The sequence below is a fragment of the Peromyscus maniculatus genome, chromosome 20 (assembly GCF_049852395.1).
Source record: "Peromyscus maniculatus bairdii isolate BWxNUB_F1_BW_parent chromosome 20, HU_Pman_BW_mat_3.1, whole genome shotgun sequence".
Taxonomy (NCBI): Eukaryota; Metazoa; Chordata; class Mammalia; order Rodentia; family Cricetidae; genus Peromyscus; species Peromyscus maniculatus.
In genome coordinates, this window is record NC_134871.1 from 5,839,684 (window position 1) to 5,846,948 (window position 7,265).

A 7,265-nucleotide genomic window follows, 5' to 3' on the forward strand; every position below is an offset into this window, starting at 1 on the left:
CTCTGGAGCCAAGCCTGACCTCCCAGGCCCAGACCTGCGGACTACCCACTGCTCCTTTCTCAGTACTACCAGAGGGTGGGATAGAACATTCAGGAAGGAGATGACTTCCCCCGTGTGTCTCTGTGGTACTGTTACAGTGAGGACTCCCAGAATGATACTTTAGGCCATGCCCCTTGGCACGTGTCCCTGCCCCAGACTCGGAAGAGATGATACACATGGATATATCCAGAACAGCCCTGGGTCCTTCCTTCAGCTTCAGGACTACTGTGTGTTAGATGAATAGCTGCCAGGAGTAACCCTTTGGCTGCTGGTGGAACTAATTTTTTGTTTTGCTTTGGTTTTCTTAGACAGTGTCTTGCTATAAGGCCTAAATTGGCCTGGAACTTAGGTAGCGCAGGCTGGTAAACCTGACTCTTCTGCCTCAGCTTCTGTAGTCCTGGGATTATAGACAACTGGGCTAGTGACCGATCTATGAGTATAGCAGAATATCATTAGGAATCATTTTGTTCATTTTTTTTTTTTATATATCATAGGTCTCTAGGCTGTCCAGTCATCCAGGCAGTGTTGGGCATGGTCTCCTTCTCATGGTGGGGACCTCAAATCACACCAGTTATTGGTTGGCCACTCCCACAAGTTCCGTGTCTCATTGCCCCAGCACATCTTGCAGGTGGGATAGATTGTAGGTTAGGTTTTTGTGGCTGGGTTGGTGTCCCAGTCCCACCCCCGGAAGCCTTGCCTGGTTACCGAGGATCTCTGGCTTAGGCTCCTAATTCCCCATGACTAGGAGTCCCCGCTAGGGTCACCCTCATCGAATCCTGGGAGTTCCCACTGCACTAGGTTTCCACATTGCACACACACACACACACACACACATACACACACACACACACACACTGCCTTCCAATTCCAGTTCCTCCCAGGACTGGGCTCAGTCCATTCCCCGCCAACCTGACCCTCCTGTTCCTATTCCCACCTGCCCCCGGTCCACCCACAAAATCTATTCTATATCCCCTCCCAAGCAGATCTCTTAGAGCCCTCCTTGTTACTGAGCTTCTGAGTCTGTGAATTATAGCATGATTATCATTTACTTAACATCTAATATCCAGCTGTAAGTGAGTACATACTATGTTTGTCTTTCTGGGTCTGGGTTACCTCACTCAGGATGATTTTTTTCTAGTTTCATCCATTTGCCTGCAAATTTTATAATGTCATTTTTTTTTAACCTCTGAGAAATATTCCAAGTGTAAATGTATCACATTTTCCTCATGTATTCTTTGGTTGAGGGTTAAGGTTGTTTCCAGTTTCTGGATATTATAAATAAAGCTGCTACGAACATAGTTGAGCAAGTATCTTTGTGGTAGATTGAGCATTTCTTGGGTATATGCCCAAGAGTGGTGTAGCTGGGTCTTGAGGTAGATTGATTTCCAGTTTTCTGAGGAACCATCATATTGATTTCCACAGTGGTTGTACAGTTTGCACTCCTACCAGCAATGGGGGAGTGTTCCCCTTGATCCACATCCTTACCTTGGGATGGATAAGCCAGGCCTCCCTGGGCACCCGGACCTCCATAAAATGCCTGCTTATTAGGGACTAAGTGGTGACGTGGGCTGTTCTGTACATTGCGAATATGTGTTGCTTTTATTGGTTGATGAATAAAGCTGCTCTGGCCTGTGGCAGGGCAGAATATAGCCAGGTGGGAAAGCCAAACTGAATACAGGGAGAAAGAAGAGCCGAGTCGAGAGAGAAGCCAACCAGCTGCCCAAGGAGCAAGATGCCAGCAGACTGGTAATGCCACAGCCACATGGCAATACATAGATTAATAGAAATGGGTTAATTTAAGTAGTAAGAGCTAATTAATTTAATTAGCTAGTTAGTAATAAGCTTGAGCTGTTTGGCCAAGCAGTTTGTAATTAATATAAGCCTCTGAGTGATTATTTTACAAGCGGCTGTGGGATCAGGTGGAACACAGAAAAGCCTCCAGCTACCAAGTGTTGTAAGGCCCTGGTGCCTCAGAATGTGACTGTTTAGAGGCAGGACGTTTGTTTATCTTCACAGTATTAAAATCTGCGTTAGTCAACATTCTCCAGAGAAACAGAACCAATAGGCAAGAAGGGGAGAGAGTGACAGAGACAAAGAATGACTAGATAATAAACACTGAACCATGGGATCATGGAGACTGGCAAGTCCCAAGATCTTCCGGATGCATCTGCAAGTGAGAGCTAACAGTGCTGTTTCTGGATGTGGGCCACAGCCTCAAGGCCAGCCAACTGTTTTAGGTCAGGTTAAAAAGAAAAAGTAGTGGTGTAGGTGGAAGGCCACCAGAGTTCTCTTTTGGCTGTGGAAGGCAGATCTTTTATTTTGTTTGGCTTCAGCTGACTAGATGAGGCCTACCCACACTGAGGAGGGAAATCTGCTTTTCTAAATCTAGGAGTTAATCCCATGCATAGACACCCAGAATAATGCCTTATCAAACATCTGGGTACACCACAGCCTTGTCATGTCAACACATAAACCATTTAAAGGCCACCCCTTATCATCTTGGCACCCAACTCCTTGCATTCTCATTCTTTCCAATTTGACCAGTATAATTAGAAGGGCATTCAAGGACAGGCATGTTGAAGTAATCTTGTGGGTTTCTTTTCTTTTTTTTTCTTTTTTTTTTTTTTATAGCTATGAATGACAGAAAGCCTAAAAAAAATCTTAAGGGAGAAAGAATATATTTTGGATTTCAGAAGTGTTACAGATGTAGTAATCTGGCTCTGTTGATTCTGTGAGGCAGAGTCTTACAGTGGAGATAGAGCAGAACTGCTCACCTTATGACACACAGAGAGAAGGAGAGACAGACAGAGAGACAGAGACAGATGGAGAGAGAGACATAGACAGAGACACACACACAGAGAGGCTGAGAGTCAGGTAAGGTAATCTTTCAAAGACATGGCCCTATATTAATCACTTTCCTATGACTGTAATAAGGCAACATATAGAAGAAAGAGTTTATTTGGGCTTACGGCTCCAGAGCACTAGGGTCCACGATGCTGGAGCGAAAGGAGGTGCAGACATGGCAACTGAAACAGAAGCTGGGGGGCTCACATCTTTTTTCTCTCTATTAAATGGGTAACAGAATTTATTAAGCTATAAAGTGAGGAAATACACTCACCATTACACCATGGAGTAGACATCTGAAGGTGTCCTTTGATCTGAGGCACGAGGCCTTTGAATTCTCAAAGCCCACTCCTAGTGACCTGCTTCCTTCAACGAGGCCACACCTCCTAAGCCTCCCAAACAGTGCCACCAACCAGGGATCAAGTATTCAAGGTCCTGGGCACCTATCTCAAACGCCCGCGTTCCCAGTGCATCTACTTTGTCCAACAAGACCAACTTCCATCACCTCTCAGTCCTCTCTTCAAAATTCAAATTCTTCAGTAGAGTCAGTCACTGGTTGATCACAGCCTTCATGGAACCAACCACGTAAGGAAAATCCTCCACAGACATCCCCAGAGGCAGCCTTTATCAGTCTCCTTGGTGTCTTTCAATCCAAGTTGACGATCAAGACTCACCACCGCGGCTGTTTGCAGTAGGATAGGTGCCTTCTGCAAAGGAGAGAGGCCACTGAGGGACCGACTCAGGTGGCACTTGAGCTCAGACTTCAGAACCGTAAGAAAACAAATCGCTTGCTGTTGAGGCTGCCTGGTCCGTGGTATTTACGGCACAGTGGTTCGAGGCATGTCTTGTCCCTCAAGAGGACACAGTCATCGCCCCTTGGCTCCTCACGCGCCTTTTTAGCGTGGCCTGTAGCACCTCACTTACCTGCAATGTTCACTTTCTCTCTCTACATTCCTGAGAAGTCAAGGGAGAGGCCAGGACAGTGCTGCTCAGAGAGACAGGAGACTGGGTCTCAGGGAGCCTGGGCTTCTTCACAAGTACCTGTATCAGCGGGAACATCTAGGAATCTGTTCCCAAGCCAAGGTCACTCATCTAGAAGGCAGGGACTCCCTCTCCTGTCTTGGGGATGACAGTGAAGGGGCCGCCCTCAGCTCTGCGCACACAAGGAACCACTGGGCTATAGCCATCTGTGCAGGACTTCCGTCCGGCACACTACTCAGGATCGCCGGCCATCTTCACCGGCTCTGAGGAGCACGATCTACCTCAGAATGCATTGAACCACCGTGAGGAGGGCCTGCATCTCCGCTCGTCTGTATGTGCCTGCAGTGTTTACATTCCTAATGACAGTTTTTCTGACACACAGACACTCTTGAGGAGGAAGCCGAGAAAGTGACTGACAGTTTCTCCGTGTCCAACAACGTCTTGGACCAAGGCCAGAAAGCGAAGCATTTGAAGAAGCTGCCTTGGCACTTGGGCGACAGGCCAGCAGGGCAAGCTGCGAAGCCACGCGAAGGTGGGAGCTCCTTTTTCCCCCGCCCTGGGGAGGCAGTCTTGGGGTGTCACAGTGGCCATCTGCCCTGCTGGAGGAAACCGTCTCACCAGCACTCAGCTGAGGAGGCTTGATAATGAATACACGTGGGACTAGCCATGGCATCCCTGCCAGCCTGTCCGGGCCTGCAGAGACAGTGTTGGTCTCTGGGCTCTTACAGTGCAGATGGAGCAATGTAAGGTCAGTGTTTATGAAGATCAGTGATTGCAACAGACTGTCAAGAAGATTCTAGAAGCATGTGGTCATTAGCAGCCAATACGGTCAGTCAGTGAAGGTCTTCTCATGGGTGAAGCACTGCCTTCCATGGGAGCCTCTACAACCTAAGAGCCCTGCCATTTCTTTCATTTTCTTCTGGTCCCTCTGGTGCTTTCATGGGTAGGTCTTTCCTACCAGTCCTGGGTCCTCAGGGCAGAGAGCTGTGCCCATGGAGGATGTCCAGGTACCATTGTTGAACTTCACTCTGTCAGTTAAGGACTGCTCCAGCAAGCAGCCCCTAGTGAGGGAGACCCAGAAGGGATTATAACCCCAAGTGGAACCAAAGATAGCATGAAAACACTAGGGATGGATGGGTATGTGCACCTTTGTATTCCACACTATAAGACCACGCTTGTATTCCGTATAATAGTATGGAAGCTCCACATGCACATTATTAATACCTTAGCATGTATATACTGTCAATAGCCTGCATGTTCAGCATTAACTCAACTTCTAGAGGAGTCCAGACAGGGTTTAGACCAGCAAACACTGACTTTACTCAGGGTTCCACTAAGTGCCTGTGTCCAGACACTTGGAGAATAAAGGAGTGCAAGGGATCATAATGAGAGGAATTCGGGGACAAGTCTCAGAAACGTGTCTGAGAAAATCTCAGTGCCAGGAAGTGGGATACTTCCCTAGAAGCTGTCGGCCAGAGAGGCCCCAGAGCCTCCCCCAAAGTATAGATTTATTGCTGTTGCTCTTGGCTGCCTACCAGAACTAGACGGTAAGACCTTATGGGTGAAGACACAACAAACACACTTTGGTTTTAGGACATAGAGGAATCAAGCCCAAACTGACCTGGAGACTTCCTCCCTGCTGGCTAGCCGAAAGGTGGTGTGAAGGTTGGAGGGGGTGAGGGGTGGGGGAGAAGAGACATCAGTGCTACACCTTTGGACAGCCCTGAATCCTGTCACATCAACCTGCCAGGAGAGAGGTGCCCACTGGTACAGTGGTGGCACAAAGGTTTATGGGGTAACCAACTGCTTTTGTCCGTCAGGATCTGAAGCCTGCTCCGTAGGAGGGAATTCATGCCTGGTGCCATAAACTGTCACAAGCCCATGACTGGAGAGATCATAGACCTTAGGGGGAGTCTACTACTGTTGGGCTATGTTGTCAGACTGCATTCTGACTGTTGATGTTTATATTCCCAAATTAGTGCTGCCCTCCATCTTGGCCAGAGAAACTTCTCTTTGTAAATGCAGAGACTTATAACTTCTCAAAGTGCTGAGAATAAATTACTATTGAGTGCCCAGCCTTAAATGAGACATTTACACCACCACCACCACCACCACCACCTCTCTCTCTCTCTCTCTCTCTCTCTCTCTCTCTCTCTCTCTCTCTCTCTCTCCCTCCCTCCCTCCCTCCCTCCCTCCCTCCCTCTCTCTCTCTCTCTCTCTCTCTCTCTCTCTCTCTCTCTCTCTCTCTCTCTCTCTCTCCATGGCTCAGGGGACATCATGGAAGAGGAGGCAGAAAGAATGTAAGAGCCAGAGGATAGGGTGGAGTGTTGTGGAATGCTGTCTTCCAGACATAGCATGACCAGTTTCACCCTCAAACTCACCGTTGCTATGATTGCTTGCACAAGACCAAGCCAGCAAGAGCAGTCAACATTCCAACCAGCAGCACCAGGTGGAAGCGGACTTGGTGGTTCCTGGGAGCTGATCACTAGGGTGTGTACGATGGAGTTGCATTGTTTACATGTTTGAAGTTGTCAAGGAATAACTAAAAATATTCTTTACACAATATGGCTGACCACTTGGCCAGAGAGACAAGACTGATTTCCTGAATAACTGACTGCCTTTGTCCCAGCTTCCTGGTAAAGCCTGCTGGTGGGAGTTGGTATGCGAAGGTTGCCATTTTCCTGCCGACTCAGATCTCAGGCTCTCTGAATAGAGCTCAGCCTGAGGATTCATCTCCTCCTGTGCTCCTTGTGGCCAAGAGTGGGAGCTCTGGTATCCCACTTTCAAGACCCAGGCTTGGCAAGACTTGAGATTTGGATGTAGTCTGGATCTGATTTTTCCACCACCCACTGCCAGCCGCTGAAAACTTGGCCTGGTCTGCGGTGGGAGCCGGGTCTCTAGAAGGGAGCTCAAGCCACCCCAAAGGATGTCACTATATCAAGCCAGTGGGTCTCAGAGGTCGTATCAGTCAGGTTAAGCTGGAGCCATGATGTAAAAGAGAAACTCCCCACATCCCAGTAGCTTAAATGGCATAGGCTTGTTCCTTGATGCTATGTATCCATTGCAAGGCAGGCGGTGGGAAGGGGGATTCTGTGGCTTGTGGTTGCTGCAGAAATGTAGTTGGTGGAGGAGAGCTTCAACTTGCCAGCTCCCGCTGGTTGCAAACCACAGGCTCTGCCTGGAGGTGAGCCTGACATGTCGCTAATCAGAGCAATGCTGGCCTGCCTCCCAGCCAGCAGGCTGTCACCAAACTGTGAGGGTTCAGTCGAGCAGACATTGTATATTTTGAATAGCCCAACATATGACAGGGCACAGGGGAAGCTGCTGGCTGGGAATAGCCAGGACCTGGCCGAGTCTTCCTCCTCCAGGGCTGAGTTCATTCCAGCAGGAGTAGGTAGGCC